This window comes from Temnothorax americanus, unplaced genomic scaffold (genome assembly GCF_048541705.1).
Source record: "Temnothorax americanus isolate GAGA-0224 unplaced genomic scaffold, ASM4854170v1 Scaffold28, whole genome shotgun sequence".
NCBI classification, from domain to species: domain Eukaryota; kingdom Metazoa; phylum Arthropoda; class Insecta; order Hymenoptera; family Formicidae; genus Temnothorax; species Temnothorax americanus.
In genome coordinates this window covers 2,846,571-2,870,504 of record NW_027509421.1, presented here as the reverse complement: position 1 = coordinate 2,870,504, position 23,934 = coordinate 2,846,571, and the positions used below count along the sequence as shown (strand labels likewise).

At 39.7% G+C, this 23,934-nt stretch overlaps 1 long non-coding RNA gene across 1 annotated transcript in view; it reads left to right on the top strand.

Moving 5' to 3' along the window:
* Nucleotides 1-23,934, top strand: part of LOC143899578 (uncharacterized) — a 90,949-nt gene that overhangs the window by 56,100 nt on the left and 10,915 nt on the right. The window contains exon 3 of the long non-coding RNA XR_013257544.1: nucleotides 10,749-10,820. This is a non-coding gene — a long non-coding RNA (uncharacterized LOC143899578). The remainder of the gene's footprint in view (nucleotides 1-10,748; nucleotides 10,821-23,934) is intronic.

Below are 23,934 nucleotides of genomic sequence, written 5' to 3'. Positions count from 1 at the left end.
AGAACGCGATATCGGTCCGCGACGCGCGTTAGCATAAAAATCCGAGCCATCCGGAAATGGTCTGAAAACTTCCCACAGAGAGCATGTCGTGATTTATCGTTCGCCGAAGCCGTTGTTCCTACGGCAAAGAAAGGGCATCGACAGGGGCCAGCGGAAAAGTGCGACGGAGGGAGGAAAGGTCGGCGAGCCACCCTACGAACCGTAAATAGCCCCTTCGAATCGTAGATCCTCGATAAGTACCGCCGCCGGAAGGCGCATCCTTCGTAATTTGGGGAGCGGTGGAGAAAATGTCCCTGTTATGTATGATTTTTTTATTATCTCTGGTGCATCGTACATCGAGGGCTGAATAACGATCTAGCTAACGACGAACAGTATCAAATTTCGCAATCGATTATTTGTCAGTATAGGATTTGACTGTTGCAAAAATTGCGCGATGCAATAAATTTTGCAAAAAAATTTGCATGATGGTAATATAATACAGTGTACGAAAGGTTGGAGCTCATTGCATCGCTTCGTATTTCATGTATAGCGTGAACACAGCAATAATGAGATAAAAAATAAAACCATATTATTATATGTATAAACATTATTAGTAATTTGTGTGAATGCAATGATTACGTTATACATATACATAATGGAGTGCACTTTAATAAGCGTGAAATTCATTTGTAACAATCTTATGCTTATTTTTACCTATAATATTTTCCGCGACCGTGTAACATGTACCGAGAAAATAAATTAGTTTATACAAATCATAATTTTATTTATAAAAATACAGAGAATATAATTATTTAATGAAAAATTTTATACAATTCACAATTATACATGTCCCGGCAATATTTTTGCTCAGTGCTTTTTGCAACACGTCGCAATTTAGCTGCGTTATATCGATCACGTATATACCGTGCGCGTTTATCACGTTTGTTATTCTTTCTTGAATCCATTCCAGCGAATTATTCGCGTTACGGATAACGAACCGGACGAATTCAGGCGCATTTGTAAACAAATTTCGAGGGGAACGAACTGAAAGTGGAACGGTGAGATACAAACGTGTCGAATAACCAAATGCCGAAACCTTTTAACTGGATGAAATGGACGGCACGCGAGATACACGGATGGCGATTCGGTGTATCGCGACACCGGCCGCAATTACGCATGTAGTCCGGATCGTTCCTATAGCTAGGTGAATCACAAAATAACGAAAATGGTATAGGAAGGGTATTTTGTCGGGGCCATTCTGTCGACACAATAATTTCCTGTCTTCCTCCCATTTCAACATTCGTATGTGCGCGTTGTTGATGCCAATTAGGTGTAATTGTCAACAATCAAAACGTTTTAGCAAAAAACAGTTGCAACAGTATCTACGAGAGTTTCATCGTTGGAGAAAATTAACCAACGGATTGTTTATTCAAGTTTCAAAGTTACGTTGTTATCGCAGTTAATTGTTATTCAAAATTTCAATTTCTTTAATTATGAGGCAACAAAACTTCTTCTTAAATAGCATTAATTGCTGAATCTCCCAAGAAAATTACCATTCTTATCACATATGAACATCAATTAAATGATTGTCAACTTTGCTAATATTTTTAATGATAATTTGAATGAGGCTTTGATATCTCGGGTTTTATTCATATATAAGCAGAGGAATAAAAACTCAAAAAGTATGACATTTGACTGAAGAAAACTTAGTTTAAATTACGGTAAAAATGCATATATGTTGAAAATACGTGTTATTATCTTATATCGATCATGTAACTAAAGATTACAGGTGTGGAAATTGGTAGTTTATATGCGCCGAACAGGAATGACACTTTATTAATATCGACGGAATTGCTGATAATTACTATATATTACCGTGACGGTTTATGGCAAGTGAAGTATATATGCATAAGGCGCACCGATTTGGATCTCGCATTCTGTGCAGCTCGGTACGACATAAACCTCATGATTAGTTGAATGAGGTTAACCAGACTGTAATTAAATCAATGACGGCCATAAATCCACTAGAGACGTGCGCGCTCGCGCGCGCGGGGGCGCGCATGCCACATGCCGCTAGATATATCAGTGCAGTTTGGCGAATTTCAAAATTATTAATCACGTATTACTAGATTTGCGGCGCACGAGACACGCGCACGCACATTCGCGTACAAAGTAATCGTAATGAATATTTATGTTACGCCGCGAACGATTCCGGGGTGTCTCGCTTAATGAACGCGATTTCATGAATTTTATGACGCGCTCGTTAATTAAACTCAAACCACGCACTTGTTAGATATATTATGAACTTAAGTATTGCAAAGTGCGATAATTAAGCGATAGGTGAAAACTCTTCCTCATTTCACTTTTCTGCGAAATAATTCTGCCTTTCAACTTTTACCCGTTATTTCGGAATGCTATTTATTTAATTGATTTGTAAACAATTCAACAAATTAAAATAGCTTTAATAAATTACGATTCAAGAGCCACACACTGCCGAAGGATAAAATGATATCCAGGCAATCGAAACTTTCCACGAGCATTAATGAAAATAAATTCGTTACGCTAGCTGCAATACTATGTATGGCTCCTCTTTTTATCTCGTTGTAACTGGAAGCCCGTCCTGTCACGCCTGCTTAAACGACACAACGATTCTCAAGTCTCCCCTTCATCTACGTAAATCAATCTTATCTTCGAGCACGATGCTACACACAAGCGGAGCTTAACGCGAAACGCGCGCGGTCCCTACGGATCGCGAGAGCCGTTGCGAATCGCCCCTTGGCGCGGGGTGCGATTTTTAGCGACGCACACGACGCGTGTCCGATCCACGTTGAATGAATAAATAAAGTTGTCTCGCTACGAGAGACACGCCCGGCGCGGAAAAAGCCCGCGGGAGAATTTAATGCCGTTATACCGAGGTGCGCGGAGAATGAAGGTTAGGGGAGTACACGCGCAGTTACCGCGCGGTGGAGGACACCCGGAAAACGAGAGAGAAACGAGAAGAGCCGGACGCAGACGCGTAATCGGATTTGATTTGCCAAAGATCAAAGAACTCTCGCGCTCGAGTACCAAATGGCGGGATACTGCCACCGCACGTAGCCGATAGAGCCAATCAGAATATGGACCGATAAGCGCGTATGTCATATGCCAGACACGCACGCGTGCACGCACTGTCCGTAGATACTGTCGGATAAAGGTAATATATATTGCACCTATATGACCGATCTAGGTTGCCGGATGCGACACGGGCGAGCGCCCGACACGTCCAATCACCTGGACACGAAGCACGGCATCGTATTTCTCCCTTTTTGCCCCGTTTCACTTATTCAATTTTCGTCCGTCGCCGATAACGATAAGGCGAAACGAGTGCCGCTTTATGGTTTCGTGACTCGACTTGTGCGAGAAGCGGCAACGCCCATCGCGTTATGTTCGCGTCGCTCGTTCCTTTTCTAATATTTGCCGCGGGAATATTTGTGGCGATAAGCAGTTAGTTCCTGTCCCTTGTTAAACAGTTTATGATGCTTTGGAATACAAACAGCATGATGTACATGCACTGCGTTGATTTATCGTGTTTCTTGTTTGACACATCTCTTTCATCTTTTGTTAGAAGAAATTCAAAACAAACTTGAAATTCTTTTCCTTTATTTAGAAAAGCAATAATTAATTTTTTAAATATTCATTTATATTTTTATGTTGCAAGTTATAATTTAGAGCTGTAAAATTTAGAATTAATCGAAATAATGCAATAGTTTCTTGTTTTACTGAAACGTTCAAGCCAGATGTTGAATACCACGTTTATGAAAGAGCAGCTCTTCATTAACATAATGAATTAATTAATGTTATTGCGGACTTCTTAAACAACTTATCCTTGGCCTACAAAGGAAGCAGAGAATCCATTAGAGTGCGAATACATTACGCTTCGTTGCACCCTAAGCAATTAGGGGTTGCAACAGCAGCTTGTGCATGGCTACGCTACATACGCGGCCACTCGACGCGTCTTTTCGACGGCGACCTCGGGGGGGGGGGAGCGTAGGAACTGCTTTCGGGGGTAGCTTTCGAAAGCGGCGGCCAAGAGGTCGACGATCGCGATAAGAGGCGCAGAGGCACAAAGGGCGAAGCCGCACACGAGGCACAAAGATCCCCAGGATAAGCGTCCCATGGCGCCGTTATTGCATCTCCGGCGAATCTCTCTCCCTCCATCCCTCCTCTCTCTCTCTTTCTCTCTTTCTCTCTCCCTTTTTCCACCGTCCCCATCCTTGCTAGACCCCGTTCTTCCTTCGCCGAGAGATCGCGCGCGGACATATGCAAGGGGACGTTGTCTATTGAATTTTCATGACATATACACGCGGCATCTAAGTGACTCAATCTCAGCGAGCATGCAGGAAGTCGTTGTCGCTGCGTCGTCGACTATATTATTCCGCGCGCGCGGGCGTGCGCGAACGTTAGAATAACGCAAGAGGCGAATATGTCAGGGTTTCGCGTAGCATAGTTACGATACGGTAACCAAAGTGACGACGCAGCCGTTGGGAGTTGCGCGTCAGGGTTGTGTGCGTGTATGTGTGTATGTTTGCGCGTGTATTTCATGCAATATCCCGCGATAAAGGCGCGAATTTGCAAGCGGATGAGCTCGCGCGAATTTGTTTTTCAAAGTGGCTTCTTCTTGTCGCGCAACATGCGCGTGACGTCGATCGTCCCGGAAAACGGCCGCGATTCGAAAGTTGCGGCGCCCTTTTAAATCACAATAGGGGAATTGTCTAGATCGTCTGAATTCAAACGGGAGAAAGCGCTACGCGGCGATGTATCGATCATGCTGCATTCACGTTTCTTATCGCACGCGATTCTCGAGAGTGACAAAGATAGTAGTAATATTCTTTGTATGTAATATTCTTTCGGATGAGTACACTTATCTCTTTAATCTTGAATGCATTATTGTTAATACACGTTAATATAAAAATTCCCGGCAGTTTTTAATGCGATTTAATTTATTGTTCATTGACACATTAATGTTTTCTGCTTCAAAGCGTTATTCAGAAAAATTCTTATTTATATTAAGACATTTTTCTCATCTTTGGAGCAGTCAATTATTTTTCTATTAGCATACAAAATCGCATTAATGCTGATACGATATATTCTCGCATCAAGCAAAGATTATTACAAGGTAACATTGCGCATATAATAATTTACAAACTGGTTTGGATAAACCTTCGAAAACAATTTTTAATTTGATCCGTTGACTGATGGATTAGTTTTCTTCAATCGTTGTCGCTAGCTAAATCGTTTTTTCACCCTGCTGTATTTATAATGCAGATTTACTGTATATTTCCGGTTTACAATCATATAGAAACGTCTAAAATGCAATGCATAGGCTTGTCGCGCTCAATAAATCACGGAACATTGCGGGACGGATGTATGCGTCCTACCTAGTCAACAGTTCATGTTTCATATTACTTTCGCGTTTAATATGTAGATAAGATGCGCATATGCATTTGAGAGTCTGACGAAAATGGATCGCGGCAGGATGCGTTAAGAAGTCTTTCATGACGCTTGGAAACGCTTATGGAAAATCCAGGGACCCCGAGACTGGCTCGTCACTGACTGTTGCACTAAATGTATCAATCATGCTTGCATAAACATGCCGCTTGTGAAGCTTACGTTTACGTAACGCAAGAAAACGATAAGAAGATAATAGGAATCAATCTCGGTGTTGCGCAACGCCCCACGCTTTTAAGAAGCGGAGCCGTAATACCGAGGCGTTTCCCGGAAAAATGAAAGCTTTCGAGAAAGCATCGCACGGTCGCCTCGCGTATATAAACTTTCGCTTTACGGATTGCGCGCGGCTTTATTGTCACGCGCGCACACACGAATATGCAACGGTTACTTCGAGAGAGTGTGCCTCTAACGAAGCGGAAATAACGCGATTACTTTCGTCGTTGTGAGTCGTTAAACTCAGGACGTCTCGGTCGTCATCGATCCGCGTAGCTTACATCGCCCGTAGTCGCAACACCGTCGTCGTCACCGTCGTCGCTGCAACGTCAAAGACGATCGAGTTTTCAATGGCTTCGATCGGAGTACGGAAAGAAGACCCCGCGAAACGTTGAGTCGACGACAAATGACGAATTTTTCTTACTCACGGTCGTTAATCAGCCTTGCGAGTTTTTCACTTTTATTCTTATCGACAATTGTGATAACTTTTTCCTTAACAATTGCAACGTATATAAAAATATTATGTAATTTATTGCTTTTATTTTAACAGCTGTTTATGAACAGCAAACAATGTGCAGTTCAAGAACATCTTATAATTATACGAGCTAAATTAAACTTTCAATCATTCTTCCACGAAGATACGAGTGTACTGTGCTGTTAAAAATTTTGCAGTTTATTTGGCATAATCTATATTACGAGAAAAGTATAAAATCCCTTATAATCCTCATATTATAATTAAAAGCATGTTCCTGGCACATTCCGTCTCTGAAGATAATATGTGCGTATATAGTTCTCACAATTAGTATCGACTAGGTTACCGTTCGTACGAACGTACGTGAACACATGCGTGCGTGTCACGGTGCAATATCGCGCAGGAGACGCGCCTCACATCTTCGAAAGCGCGAACTGCAATTTCGTCCGCGAGCAAAATCGTCCGGACACGAATGCACCGATATGCGGCGTGGTGTAACACGCGGCGAAAAGAAATACAACGAGAAAAAGAAGAAAGAATAAGTCTACGGGCGAAGATGTTCAAAGGATCTATAGTTCCATCTCGTCCACCGTACACTTGCAAGATGAGAGATAAGGGATTGCGGTTTCGGCTTAACTGCGTTTTCCGCCTTAATCCATTAGCGCTCACGAAACGGTGCTGGCGCTGTGGGCACGATCGCACGCGAGCGGCCCGTCCCCGTCGCCATGAAATTGCCAAGTTGCGGAAGGGCTGCTGAAGTTTTTCGAGGAGTTTTCGTACGGAGAGGGCCACGCTTTTTGAAGAAAAGAATTCCACACTCCACGCCGACAAATTGAAAGTTTCGAGAACTTCTGAGATATTCGCAGTATTTGCTACCACGTTTACACAAAATACTGCTCTCTAAATACAAAAGCCAATCGATAATATATCACAGTTATTTTTTGTGCAAATATATTGTAATTTTTATCGAAATATCTTGTTAGATCCTTTTTTTAAAATTATTTTTAGCTTAATTATAGTCTACTTTTTAAATAGAGAGAAATAAATCCGACGATAAAATCAATTTTGCTTATTTCTGGTATAATTACCACAACTCTTGAATTTAATATTTTTATTGCATTCCGTTTTATTAAGCATACTCTTTAAGTGGATTGATGAAGTTTAAGCGGATTTTATTTTGCTGATTAATATTATATTTTATCGCAATATCTGATATCAGCCGCCGTCAAATAAATCCTGAAATCCATGTTGTGAGATTTTTTTCTATCGTGCCAGCTATGTTGTATGCTGAAACAAATGACGTTACATCTCAATATACTGGAAAGGGTTCGATCACACACACACACACACACACACACACAACGCTGAAAACTCTTCATAAAAGCTGCAATTACGGGGTTTCTCGCAATTCCGTGATGCAGCGCGTATCGGATGATCGTCGGGCGAGTAAAGGCCGCGAACAGGTTTCCATCAGCGTCGGGCGCGATTATCCACACTTTCGTGTTGCAAGGTGATAACTCGCCGCCGCGCCGACCGTCACAATAAATCTTTCGCTTACAATGAAAATGGGCGCTATCGTCCACTATTAGCTAACGCCGTTCTATTACATCTGTACTCTCGTACATCGATAAAAATGTGAAGATACGAACCTCTCATTTATTTGCTTATGTTTCAAGCTGTGAATTTTTTAGGCCCGTCTAAAAACGCACTTCTTAATTCTTCTCGAGTATGTAATTTTCAAAGATTATACAGAACTTTCAAATTTCGCCGCGTTTGGACATCAAATTACGGCGTGATAAAAATCAGCGACGCGCTGAAAGAATGGAGAGGCGAGAATCTGAAGAAAAATGTATGAACGGCAATGGAGAAAGGGGATAGCGTAGTAGTATTTTAATTAGACGCGTGTGCAAACCGGTGATTTACCAATAACGATTGTCGCAGCGACAAATGGATGTTTATAAATGCTATCCTAATGAAGCGCCATCGAGGGCAAGCGCGGGAGGGAGGAGGAGACGACGGAAGGGTCCGCCAACGTGGTGATACGTATATAGGGGGTGGTTGAGGATGGATGTGACATAGACCCTCAACGCCGAATAACTTCCTGGGTGATTAACTGCTGAATCACCAGGAACGTGAGCGAGGTTTCGAGTTAATTGCAACCCTCGTACTTCCTCTCTCTCTCTCTCTCTCTCTCTCTCTCTCTCTCTCTCTCTCTCTCTTCCTCCCTCTTTCTCTTTACCCGCTCTCTTTCCATTGTCATGTTTAATTATTTCGACAGAGTTAATCGTGATAAATCCATCGAACCTATATTTATCTTACCGAGGACTTTCTGGATAAATGTTCTTTTACTTTCCCTCTAATCTTGTTTTAAATATTGATTTAATTTTCTCAATTTCAGTATTGAATTTGACGCAAATGACTTGTCTGCACAAACTTTTTATTTTCATAACATTCGTTGAAACTTGAAACACTCCTCTTCTTATTTTTTATATTTGTATTCATTTAATTACTTTTTATTTCGTCTTATTGGCTTCTTAACTTTATTACTTAGTTTTTTATTGCCTTTTTCTTTGCCGTGTATAATCATGTACTATATGCGCAATGCTCTCAAGAGAACTTGGTTGGAATATGCAGCAAATTTTGCTTCGTTCTAACTGTACCTTACCCTATTTCTCTTGCGCACTCCGTTTTCCTCGTATTGCGTAATTATGTAGACATTTTTGTTGCGTGCCATCGTTGCGGAGATCGGCGAGGAAAAAAATATACTCGTAAACCGGCGACCGTAGCAACGGTACGAAATGGTAGCCGACGGCCGCCGCTATACCACGGAGAAATATGGACGACGGCTGTACAAGTATTCGCCGAAGGTTCTGAGTATAATTAAAGGGATATACTGGGAAGCATTACGTAAAAGCGGGTACTTTTGAACCAGCAAATTAGCGCTTTTCGTGTTCGGTGTGGTATGTAATCGTCGGGGAATATATATTCGTTATAATTGCAGCTATATAAAAGAAAATCATGTGTATGCTAAATTATAATTGATTATAATTACATTTATTAAATTAGTATATTGTACCAGCATTCGACAAACCAGTTCTGACAAGTTTGTAGAATTTATATGTAAATTTATTCTATATAAATAATATGTAATTTTAGAATTTTAAATGCCAAAATTTTGAATTTATATTGAATATTGAAAAGATTTTTTTATATGCGTATTATATAAATGTTACTCTATCATATAACTGGCATATAAATGATATATAGTATATATATGACAATTAGCCCAGTAAAATGACAAAATCTTGAGGAAATAATACTGACTGGACTGAAACTTTGTAAACAGACTTGTTTTAGGGTACTATTCAACATATTAAAAGTCCCCGCGTGTAGACGCTAACGTTGCGGGGAGGAGAGATTCCAAAAGGCCCCAAAAATCAGTTTTTCGCAAATAACTCGGAAAATGTCGACTTTACAGAAATTTATGTAGATATAAAAATTGTAGCTTACAAAATTTCACACAATTTCGTTTTTTATTAAAGTCTGTACGACCAAATGGAGCGGAGATAGAATTTTTTAAATACCGGTAGTTTTGCGACGCAACAAAAACGCATACACGCGTCGCGCATTTTTCGCTAATATCTCGAAAATGGACTCTCGAATCGAGGCTAACGCATACGCGCGTCGCGCATTTTTTGCTAATATCTCGAAAATGGACTCTCGAATAATTGAGGCAAAACTACCAGTGTTTAAAAAAATTCTATCTCTGCTCCATTTGGTCGTACAGACTTTAATAAAAAACGAAATTGTGTGAAATTTTGTAAGCTACAATTTTTATATCTACATAAATTTCTGTAAAGTCGACATTTTCCGAGTTATTTGCGAAAAACTGATTTTTGGGACCTTTTGGACCCTCCCCTCCCCGCAACGTAGCGTCTACCCGTGGAGACTTTTAATATGTTGAATAGTACCCTAAAACAAGCCTGTTTACAAAGTTTCAGCCCAGTCAGTATTATTTCCTCAAGATCGACAAATTTTGAGTCATTCTACTGGGCTAAATAAGGTATTCATAATCTATTTTACAATCTATTTCAGTATTTCCTGCAAAGGCTGAAAAATTAATTAGGTAGACGATATTTTCTCAGTGAAGCATTAACTATTTTTCCAATTTTTAATTTTTAATATATATTTCTATTTAATATTAAATAAAATAGCTCTACGGAAATATAGATAGGAAAAATCCTAAAAATTTCACATTTGTGAATTTTTGACTAATTAAAAATTTACAGTATCTACTTAATTTTTCTAAATTCGATTTTATAACTTAAATTTCTTTTTAGTTAAAATAATAACCTCATATCATTTTGTCTAATATATTTTAATTGTTATACATTTTTTATTTGGTTATATTTTAGTTATACATTCTTTCAATGTATAAGTGAGGTGCACATTGCAGATACATGAGAGAGGAACGTAAAACATTTTAGCAGATTGTAGCTTTTAGCAAAAGTTCCATTTTTTTATTATCTATAATACCCTGTAATTCTAATATTTTTTCTTGTTCATGACATAACTTTTTTTATTTTTCTTGTTGCAGGTAAGCGGACAAAACGCAAGTTTTGCGACGGAGACACTTGCGGATGCGGATCCGTTCACCGTATGAAGCCACGTAAGTGAATTCCAAAGATTCGTACCGCGGGACGCGGAAAACTCAGCAGCCGGTCCGAGAAATCGTAAATCGTATCACAATAAAATGGCCGTACTCCCGGGTACCCTTTTGAGCACACTTCTGGCCAACGGCATCGCCAAACTATTGGTGTTGCGCCAGCGAAATGAGCTCCCGCCGAGATTTACGGTCGCATCCTTTATGCCCCGCGAAACTGCGTCGAAGATAGCGTTGCTCACGTTGCTTTCGTGACGAATAGCAATATCGCCGCCGAATCCTGTGATCCGCGATTAAAGTTTCCGCACCGGCGCCTGCTCGCGACAAGTTTCATTTATTTGGCGGAGCTATCTTATCTCTTTAAGTCACAATATATCTTTCAGAGAATTTTATGTATTTCTTTGTGGCGGTATATGACCAAGTGAGATTAAACTCATTTCATAATCTCCATAATAAATCAAAGTAATCACATTGCTGATTACATGTACATATACATACGCATTCAATTCAATTTTGGAAAGGCAACATAGCGATTACAAATTAATATTAATATTAATATGACCGTACGACGTAATATCTGAATGATCTCGTCGACATGTATGGAATAAAGCATAATTATTTGATAGAAATTATAATGAATATAGTATACATATTCATTGTAATTTATAAAAATTCAAAAGTATTTTTTTATATTTTTTTCAGATAGTACATTTTTGAAAATTTAAACGCAACGTTATTAGCGTTCGTCGATGTCGATTTATTAATCCTATGATGCAATGATGTAATAATGCATTATTAAATATGATGCCTTGCAAATTATCATAAACAATCACCGGACAATAATTACGCCAATGGTGTTATAATAGGAAAACTATCATCAGGCATTGACTTTCCAAACTTCTTATCCAGCTCGGTTTGAATTACACAGAATTATTCATTATCTAGCAACAAAACAACGCGTGAAACACTAATAATAAATTTTAAGATAAATTAACCAATTATCTCCATTTTTGTGCCTCGACTCATCGCGCAACAATTATTTATTGATATTTGACAATAATTATACTTTTTGCTCAACTATGCATATAATGATGTGCATTATATATAAAATAATGACACTATATAAATTACGAACGTGTTGAACGGACGATAAATGCAATTGTGTTAAGTATGTACATTCAAAAAATAATATATATATATATATTTTTTCTCGATTTTGTAAATGCAATTACTAACAATCAGTTGTTAGTAATTGCAATTACAAATCGTAAATTGCAAACAAATTGCAAAAACATATGTGCGCCTAACTAACAATTACTATAAATCTTTTTCTTTTATTTTCCCTTAACATGGAGTTTCGGCGTTCTGTTTTTCGAATGATTCAATTAAACCGTGATCCAGGTCCAAGCGGAGATTTCTTGGAAGGTGCCACTGCGAGAAACGCAGACAAATCTCACGGAAATCCCGGGGCGTCTGTGAAACTAATCGGTCGCTCCGATCGGTCGTTGATGTTCTCGTTGGTCGGTGGTTTTTTTTGCGGGCAGCTGGCTATTTGTGCCAGCTAAATGGCTCCGCGATCGTCAGACGAAAGTGCGGCAGCAACGAAGCGTATTAATTTCTCACCGTCGCGGCCCTCGATTTATTTCCCGTTTCCGATCATCGTATCTGCCGATCCCCTCTTCTTTCTTTCGTCGCCCTTCGTTCGCCTCTCGTTTCGGGACTGAAACCACTCAATTGCATTCATCGACTTCTCGACGCGCAACGTACGCGGATAATACGCGCGGATATGCCCGTGCGGCGCGCGCGTTTATATACGCGTTCGGCAGGAAATAATTGATGATACCGCGCTCGACGCAGCGTGTCTTGCATCGCGCAACACGTCGTGGGACGGAAAAGCATCAGCGGCAGCGATTTATTATCGTCGGTTGTCGATAATCGACGCCGGCTGCATCGCGGTTCGCCGTTGCCGGGTACAACAGTGCGCTAGAATCCCGATTTTTTTACGGTCTATTGGCTCGTCGAACGCTTCATCTCGCGATATTCGGCGTTCCCGCCGCGCGTTATTAAATAATGATTCATGCCGGCACATGTCCGCGCTTTTGTATCACCAGTTGGGATCGTTATCGACATTGGAAGGCGCTCCGTGCTCGTCGAAAATTACATTTTCGTATTTCCATGTTTTTTTTTGAAAATCATTTTCAATTCTTTGTTTGCGCAATGTAATGTAGTACATGCCAATGAAAATTTTTTTATAACCATTATTATAGAGAAAATGTATTATTATTCAACGTTTTATCTATATACTATAGCATCACAGTTTAAACTGTATTTAATAAAAATAATGAGCAACTTTTCTTAGAATTTCTGAAACATTTTACATATAACATATGATATAATTATATATATTAATAAGATATTACACGAATGATTAGACGAATTGATTTAAAGAGAAAATCTTAATATTAAGTAAAAAATAAAAGTCTAACCAACAAGGAAGAGAGGTTTTAAAATTATTACACTCTTTTGGAAATCGACAAAGTCGGGAATACGTGGAGAATATCCGTTTAATTAATATTTATTATAACATTTTTTGCACGTTAATAATTCGTATAATCACGGCGGGATTACTTTTACTGCAATTAACAAAGGAAAGAATTTCTCTGTAGAACCGCTTGAATCCGAGGATTAATTAATTTTTATATCGCGTATATGGACAATTATTACGCGAACTTGACATTAATTACTTCCGATAGTTTGATAAAGTTTCAATCGAGAGCAATCGACCGTAACGGATCGCTCGTGCCGCCAGGACGTAACACCCTCGCGGACGACGAGAGCTGAAGTCCGAATCACCGATGGATCGAGAGGACCAAGCAAGCGTTTCAATGCCACTCGAAGATGTTCCTTAATAGGTGTCCTCTCGAAGTGTCGTAAAATCTTTATCGTGAATTTTGCTCTTTCTTACGTCCCGGTATAGTTTCCCCTTTCTCTCTTTCTTGGAGATCTTTACCCGGTTGTCGCGGCTACCCGGTGAAGACAGCCCGTCGATATGAAGATGACGGACGCGACGGAGAGAAAATGAATTCAGCCGCACGAATCTATCGGGATCAGCTCCATATTTAATCACACATCACTCGGTCGACCGCCATTCCTGCCAAACTTTTAATATTCCGGATATTGGAAAATCTATAGATAAGGTTAATTAAAGATTAGGTCGGAAATCTCTGTCAGTCGCCTATCGGTTAATTCCCTGAGATTGCTTTTTCATCACCGCGTTTTTTTTTTTCTATAAGATTCGACCAAGTTACAGAAATGTTTGATCTTAGTTTAATTATTTCCATATTTCTTGACGTCATAATAGTTAGTCCAATGAACTTTACCCAAGTACATCCGCACAGAATTTATGCAATTTTAAATACGGATTCTTACGAGTATTTCAACGATGAGAAATCGCTTTTTTATTACCGCGCCAAAAGATCTCCCGCCCAACTTTTAAAAATCTTAAAATCTTGGTTTAATTATTATCATGTTTTAATATCGTTGTTACTGTACAGTGAATTTTCATCTTTATTTTTGTCCTATTTTTCCCTTTATCCAAATTTTATTTTATCATATAAGCGACTTTTACAAGAAAAATATATTATTTTCTATTGCATATATTATTTGAAGATTTATATCCGTATACAACTTTATTCACGAACGATTGTTATGCTACAAACTTGTGCAACATCTATACGATTAATACTGTTATTGATAACTATACTGTTCTATATATTTTACCATTACTTGATTACAGAGGTTGATTTATGTGCATAAGATAAAATCTCAATAAGTATTTTCGAGCTGCTGGTAGGAAAGGATATCGTGAAAGATGAGAAGGGAAGAGAACGTTGAAGAGGGAATTAAATCTAGTTCGACTGAATCTATTACGACTGCTACATGACTGAACGCAATTTTTGCGCGGCTTCTGAAAATCGTTCGTCAGACGACGTAACATGACTTTCGCCAATGGATTACCACGGAATTCTTTTGTGCAATCGCAATCACCGCTTTCAGCTTTCTCTCGTCCCTTTTTATTATCTCGCTCCCCCTTTTCGATATATATAGTCACTCGTTATATCTTTTCTTCCACGGAGTTCCTTCCGCGGAAGCAGACCTTATTTCCTCAACGTTCAACGTCGCGTATAATTTTCCACGCGTCGGTGAGGAATCGATACTCGCTGGAATCCCTCCTTTATACCTTTTAATCCGAAGATTAACATAGACCCGCATAAATGACGAGGTTATCGACTGCAGGGCTTACGCAAACAAACGAGCAGTGAAAATAAGTATTGACAGGCTTGCGCGCTGCGAAAGATTATTAAATTCATCCGGGTTAACAAAACTGCGGCAATTTGTTAGTTAACTTTACAAACGATAATCGTTTACGTAACGTACGCTATAATACGTCCGACGATGTTAAGTTACGAGTGCACGAGTTCTATTAAACGCATTACAATAACGAGCATATACACTGTAATTATCGTGTGCGTCGAAATGAAGAATTTACGTTTCCTCCGTACTATTTTACGAATATTAAATCAAATTCAATCTTCGTCGTGATGGAACAAGTTCCAGCACCCGGCGACGCTGACTCTCAGCCAAAATTATGTCCAACGGGATTTCAGTGTCCGGATTGAAACAGAGAGATGGACATGTGCCATCTACGTGGATGGTGGTGCTCGACGCTATTCTATCGGTTCGCCTCGGTCTGCGGGAATCAATGAAAAATCCGCGCTTGAATGGCGACAATCGAGCGATGCCCGATCGGTCGCTTCGTCGTCGAAGGACGGGGCATTTTCCCTTTTTTCCTTTCTGAATGCAGTGCGGTCAGTCAGGATGATACTCTCCTCTCTCGAATAATGCGAAAAAGCGAACGGAAAGAACGGACAGCGCTCGCGCGCGTTTTTCCAGTCGGTTTATGAAATCCGGGGGAGGTATCCAATTTGGCGGGGAATTCGCTTTAGGTGGCTCCGGCACTCGCTCGGCCACCACGATTCGCGTCCACGCGCTCTGCTGGAATGTGAAATGAGCCGGCGCACGACGGGGAATTAATTTGAATCCACGTACGCGTGAACTTCCGGCTTTGACGCGTGTGTCTGCCACGCCGCGCCGCGCCGCCGCGCCGGCCACGCATATCCTTTCAATTGCGTTTGCTCTGCTGGAAATCTTGTGTAAAAAATAGCAGAGGATTCAACGTAAATCGGGATTTATCAAGTCGCCTTGTAATTCGCCGATTAATTATGCGATGACGAAGTGGTTTCGCGATTTAATATAGATTGCAACGCGCGAATATAAATGCAATTAAACGAGTAATTATACATATTAATATTAAATTAAATATTAAATATTAATATATAGATGCACAAATATAATCCGATATTATACAGACGCGTGAAATACAATATTAAATTATGGTCTAAGCATCTAAATAATGCATTAAATTCTTACATAATTGAATATTATCGTATCATATATTCCATTAAAAAATATAATATTAAACAATATATAATATATAGAGAAAAGAGAACTACGTATATATCTTTATTTTTAATATTTTTAAAAAAATTTTAGTATAAACTTTAAGTATAACAATATTGTAATACTGCACGGTTTTGTATGTTAATAAGGAAGAGAGTTGCAGAATCTTATTTATCTGTCATGAAACATTGTTACTTAATTATGTTATTTAATTATGAGGCCTTGCAGCCTGCTTGAATAAAGTTGCACAATTGAATAAAGTTTGTCGTTGTCGCCTTGCTACACAACAAACATATATATATGTATATCGTTTGTCGGCAAAATTTCGCGATAAGCTATAATCTGCGGTTTGAATAACTGCGATTTCGCACGAGTGCAAATAAACGGACGATGATGGAATATAAACGACTGTCCGCCACTGTTATCGGCTACGATATTTTATAAATAACGTTCGATCAATTTTACAAAAAAAAAAGGAAAAAATGGTATTGTGCTAAGCGAACGCGCATGACAATGATTTATCACTGGAGATTTTTGCGTGAAACACACTCTCTGAAAACTATAATACATGTATGCAAGCGAATCTTTTCGATTAAACGCGTTCTATTCTGTGAGCAAATAATACATGGAAAATACTCGATATAAGACTAAATACAGATTATTTTACGGTAAAGAATGGTCAATTGTGTTAATTTTTTAAGCGGTTTAAATCGTTTTAATATTTACGTTTACGGGTCCGAGATACCGGCTACTTAAACTTTAAATGTATGACGCTGCGGACGATAGGGTCGAGTCGTTGCGAGTATCGAACTTTCGGAGTACGCAAAATATCCAGTTTTTGCACTTCATATTGGGCATTATGCAGCTTATAGTTACACGAAGACCAGTGTCTCACCTGTCACGTTACGCGAGAAATAAATATGACTTTTGATATAATTTTGTGACACTCAAGATTCTTAAAGATTCGCAGAAAAGACACGCGATAATAGTGTAACGAATATTTGCCTATTAATAATTTACTTAATAATTGAAAAAAAAAGTTTGTCGCAATGTTTTTATCAATAAAAAGAGTTGTTTGAAACTTTTTAAACTTTAATTATAGAAGTGCTTAATTTTAATGAGAAAATATGAAAAGTGCAAAATCTGGAGATTTTAACAGGAAATTATACAGGAAAAAATTGACTCCAAATACTTCAATAAATCTAGATGACAATGGCAGGATAGTAACGACAGAAAACACTCATCCGTATATACGAACGTTTCGGAAGTAATAATGGTGAAGTCGCGTCTCTCTCTCTCTCTCTCTCTCTCTCTCTCTCTCTCTCTCTCTCTCTCTCTCTCTCTCTCTCTCTCCGTGCACGGAGGATAGTCATTATACAGCGACATAAAGAAGCCGTGGGCACAATTCCGTTTGGCGCTTCTGCCCGAGCTTTTATCCGTAAATAATATTTCCGCACTTTCCGCGAGTTTAAGTTATTTTCGTCGACATATAACGCGCGCGTGTTCTCTTGGTGTATTATCTTCATAATTTTAAAAATTTCCGAGGCATGGAAATTATTTGGAAATTATTATAATTATTCTTTAATTAATCTGAGGAAACAGAGAGACAAATACTTGCAAATAAAAATCATTATAATAAAGGAACAATAATACTTTATACTATACCCACTAGTAATTAATATTAATATTTTATTACTGTTAAAATTTAACATCCACAAATGCAGTCATATTAAATACAATATTTTTTTTCTGTAAAAACGCTTCACAGATAATTTCTTTAGGGCTTGCTTGTCCTATTAACTCTTTTATTTGATTTATTTTCCTTAGAACATGGATATTTTCTTTTTGCAAAATTTTCGTAGCTCTTTCAAAGAGTTTCTAATTTGTTAAAACAGTTTCGCACATCTCGGTAACCATCGAGCGCAACAACTTACATCGAGTCGCTCTTACGTCTCCGCTCTCTTGTCCCGCGCGCTGGTGTCGTAATCCCGCGGAGAACCCTCGACGGATAAATGACCGCGTATAGCATCCATTCGGGAGCGTCGTAAAAATGTAAACCGACGTTATTTATGCGACACACGTGGCACGCGGTGTGCGCAGCCAGCAGGACCGGCGCCGGCGTTGACCTCGTTTTAACGGGAGGTTATACTTCCGCTTGCTGCGCGACAGGCTCATTGTCTCGGTGCAGTGTTTTTTAAATTTTACAAATGAAACCGCGACGAGGAAGATCGACAATCCTTCCCGTTTCTCATCCCTCTAACTTGGGTGGAGCGCAAGAAACGGATGGCACAGCGAAATTACGATACTGCTTGCCCCCGCTACATGAAAATAAGGCGATTCGAAAGCAGAAAGGTATTATAACATATAAATGTCACGTCAAAGTAAGAAGTATCGTTGAATGCTGAGATAATACGTTTAGATAAACGGAAAATCAGAATACAGAAATCTGGACTTTACGCTCCCTTTTCGCTTCCTTATTGAGTCATATATGCGTATACCTAACAACTATACAGATTTCGAAGATTGAAGAGATGAAATTTTATGTTATGCTAAAATACACCTATTTCTTTCGGCATTTTTCACATTTCTCGCATTCGCGAAATAAATAGGGCACATTGGTTGTAAACAATCGCAATAGTCGCGCGCGAGACGACATTATCTCCGCGGATTCGTCGACGTGGAGAATCGATGTAACGGTATATCGTTTTACGATACACGCAGATATTTTCGCGATACACATGACGCACTTTCGCGTCAATGTCCATCGTAAAATCAGCATATATAACTTGCGCGTGCGTGCGCTTTCGACGCATATGCCACGTTGCGGATTTCACGTGGAATTTTATTACGTGACGCAGTTCGGCATTACGTGTTTATCGAGGGGACAGGGTGGGGTTTATGGGTCAGCTGTACCGGGGAAAAAATGTCCGATTTTGGGACGGACTGTCGTCGCACTCGTCTTTGAGCAGCGTCGTAAAGACAAAACGACCGTGGGCTTATTTGTATCGAGCATCGACGACCAAACGGCGACGACGAAAGTTTACCCGGCGCCCGAACTTTCGTTGGGAAAATAGCATTCTCCACGGCGAGCCGGGGCTTTGATGAAATTGAACGCCGAGGAGGATCCCCGTTTATTCGGCCAATTGCGCGCCGAGTGACGCGACAAAGAGGAACGGCGCCCGAAATGAACGCGATCGCTTTTGGTGCGCGACCCGCCGTTCGCTGTGCCGTTTCGTTAAAAAATTCGACCGAGGGAAGGTCGAATTTTCCAGCGGGAAATCTAATTCGTGAATTCGTTTAGTTGACGGATAAAATTATTCGAACGGATCGCAAGTTTTGGGTATGTAGAAACTTGTATTACAAAATTTTGGAATGATGGAAATTTTTGAACTTCGCGAATTTTGAATAGAGAATGAAATAAAAATATCTTACGATTTTGTTTACAAGTATCTTACAATAATTTCGGTATAATTGCGTTTCACTGGACAGAAACTGCAGACGTAAAAACGTTCGAAATCTTTAGTGACCATTCCTTACTCGACGAGTTAACTGCGCGCTTTCGGAAAAGTTTTCTGCCGTGGGGGGAGAGAGAGAGACCAGTCAGATAAGTGGCCCCTAAACTGAGTATACGGCGAAATCCCGCAAGTACTGGCAGCGAAGTAAACATCAGTGAGTATATACGAATCCGGTTCGCCCGCTCTTTACTCCGCTGTTGGCTTTTCGGTGGATTTCTTCAGGGTCGATTCGGTCCATTTTGTTGACACTCGTCGGAACTCTAAACAGCTTCCGGCGGAAGTTTTCCGCAACCCCTCGGGGCGAGCATGGATCTCGAAACACCCTTTTGATGGATATTTAAGCCGTCGCGCGGAACAAGCGCGAAAGAATCGCGCGGGGCGCGCACCCTTCGCTGCGAATGCCCGCGCGGGATTTTCCCTTAATCTTGCTCGACCATGCATTCGGAATTACCCCACACCGTCAGTGTGTGTACGTCCGCGATAAATCTATCGCCCGGGACAAATCTTCCGCTCTCGTAATTCCGCAAGACGCGAATACGCACGACGGGATATGTCCCTCCAAACCGGAAGAACGGTGCGCTAATGCAAATTACTATGCGTAACTGCAATTTAAATTCATGTAGATTTTACTTATTCTGTTATTATAATTGAATGCAATTTCTGAATACAACTTTCATGATCATGGAAATGTTTTCATATTTTATGTTTTTTTCGTAACATAAAATATTGAAAGGTATGCTAGTATTCATGTAGATTATATATTTGATAATTTAATGGAAAATTAGATAAATATCTCATATCATAATACGTACACGTCGTAGTTTTCAACAAAAACTGTTCGGGAGGAAAGATAAAAATATTTTTTATCAGGAGATATCTAATAAAATATGTACGCTGAAATATGTCCTAAGGATTAATATAAACCTTCAATTTGCCATGATGAAAAAATACATATAGATCGTAGAGATTATTATTTATTAATTAATTATTTACCAAATTAATACATCGTTATGTATTACGTATGTCTGTCAAAATTAGATTGTTTTGATGGGTAAAACATTATATGATAGCGTTGCAACTTTTTATTATTATTAATTTTTGTATCAACCACACATTGTAATTATAAGTCATTATATTATATTAAAAAATGTCAAGTTAATGTGTAATTTTTACTACGAGGAAGGCATCACGAAAAATTTAATTCATTATATTCATGTACATGCATCATGTGTGTTTGGTATGAGAAATAGAGATGTGCTGCAGCATCTCTTAATTCAGGTGCTAGTGCATTTCCTTTCGAAAATATATTGAATCAAAGCGGTATAAAATATATCCATGTCGCGTAAGATTTATATTATGTTAAGCAGGACGTCGGTGTATTCGCGTTTACCTGCTTCTTATTGCGTCTACGCGCGTGATAAATCTGTCAACTCGCGCGAAAGTTTAGGTCGTAACTTAGGAGCAACTTTGCGGTCCACAAAGGTAGAATCGCCGGGTCGAGACGGTGTGGACGAAAGTTCAGGGATCTCATGCAAATTTCATCTTCTTCGGCTAATAAAATACAACCCTTGTCTTGGGCTAAAGAGCACACATACATCCTATATTATACGTCGCTACGCTTACGAAATTAATTTTCTGACGTTAATGACAACGTTATTCGTTCTAAGCCGTATTTAGTGGAACGTAAACGTTCCATCGCATTTGACATATCATTCTGACAGTTTTATGACTTATGGGAGAATCGTAGTCAACGTAAATGTAAGTTTTATTGCCTTTCTGAGTGAGCCGGCCGGTAATAAAGCAAAGATAAAGAACACAATCCAGAGTTCGATTAACTTCTTCGCAATCGTAAATCCACGCGGTAAATTATTCTGACTTAACAATTCCGGTGGAAGCCCGTAAATTCTTCCCGGGCCAAATCGCGAGGTGCTCGCGAGATCGGAAGCTGAACTTTCTCATGCTAATATTCTTCCACTTCCATCCCAATAAAACTCGAAAGTATACGATGCCGCGTATTCGTCGTAACTTTTGTACGAATGCATTATACAACACGCTATACACAAAAGGGTCCACGAGAGAATAATTACACGCATCGATATAATTATTGAATCTTGATTTTCATTATGTGAGATTTAAAAAGTGTTACAATATAACTTTATAACATAAATTCTAAGTAAATTTGCCCAATTTTGCTAATAAAATTTCAGTTTTATAATGATTCGATTTCAGTAGTGCATTAAAATTTTTCTAAATGATGCTTGACAAAACATGAGAAATATACATGCGCATACGTATATTTTATTTATTCTTCCTCGAAGACTAAGGGAAGACGGCTGATTATAATAAAAACGAGCATCTTTCGAAATTGATGCATCTGCTGTTACTTGGGCGAATGTTCTCCATGCGCTGTATATCCAAGAGGCGTATATCTATAAAACACAGAGGGGCAATCCCGGGTAAACCCGGAAGGAAGATGAATCTTCGAGCTCTCTGCCTCTCTTCTTCCGGCTAATAAAATTCCGAGGATGTTGGTCGATCGCCGCGCCGGTGTCGCGGCGTCCACGAAGTGCCCCTCGCGGCACTTGGACCGAGCGCAGAGGGTGTGTTTCCCAGCTGTGTAAACAGATTTTATGCGGAGTGTAACCGCGAGTCGCGCGAGGGAAATTGTGCCCCTCATTGTCTATTTCAAAAGCCACTTGCGTCTGATGATACTCCCCGCTTTTATCCGATTTTGAGACCGCTTGTATTTTTGTGCGAAGAGACGGATGCAATTTATTCGATTTTTGTCAAAAATATGTCTACCCTCGCCGATTTTATTGCAGCGGCGACAGAATAAACGCACTATAAAAATGCGATTGTGGATTTTACGGTTGAGACAGATTTCCATCGGTATATTAATACTCAAATGATTTAATCGCGCGTCTAAATATTTGAACGGGAGAAGTTGTTCGACCATCTATCATCCTTACCGTCTATGCAAATGGTCTATTAATTCCCTTGAACAAACAAATAACAAATGGTAAGTGCTTTAATGCATATTAAATCCGGAAACGTAATAGCTAACCCATCAGGCAACAAACTTTATTGCTCTAATAATATAACTAATAATCTAATTTTTCGACAAAACAAGCAGTTATGTGATTTAGAAAACGAAAAAAATCGGAAATTAAATAACGAATCGTACAATTTAATATAATAATTTTCATGATAGTTATAGCGTGAACAGATTCTCAGTTACGATATAAAAAGCACACAAATTAATGTCGCAAGTTGCAATATTTAAAGTCGCGCGAATCACGCGCAAATATGCACTTTTTAATGAATATAAAAGTACGAGATATCCGTTACGCCTTGTTTTATACAGATACCTATGTATACCTCTGGTGTATATTAGCACAATTGTCGGCTCGCGAGAGCGTGAGGATGGCGCGCGTATAAAATGAGCGCCGTCTCCTCTCTGATATTGTCCTTCTGCTGAATTCCCAGCGCGATTTTCACAATCAGCCCGTGGGATGGAAATACAGTGGCCGCGTGAGTAATTACAGGCGGTATAGGGATGGGAGGGGAAGGGAGCGGATGATGGCGGCGGAGTCAGGAGGTGCGTCACAGGCTGGTTCACAGAGTGTGTGCCACGCAACGCTTACCGCGGTAATCATACATGCGTAACGCGAGACCGCGGGGCTCGTATATCGTCCAGTTATTACCAGTGCGTACGATTGCATTGTTGCACGTGGCGCGGATGCAACTGTGTCGCCGTTGCATAGCATAGCTATCGTTACAGCGGGGGGAGCGTATACCGTGAATAGAGGGCTGACCGACCCCCATCTTCCCTTTATCTGTCCACGGAAACGAAGAGCGTGCGCCGCGGGTCGAATGTCGTAATTTTAACCCTTGTCGGATTACGCGCGAAAACGCGATTTTCAATTCGGTTGTTAATTTACGTCTGCGAAAGCTCTGCAGCGTACGTCTATATATGTATCCGTAATACATTTTGTATACGAACGTGAAGCCTTGTAAAACAAAACGGTTCTTTCGATCGTACGATTTCGTGCACGCGAGTGTGCAAAGTCGCGCGGCACCACATC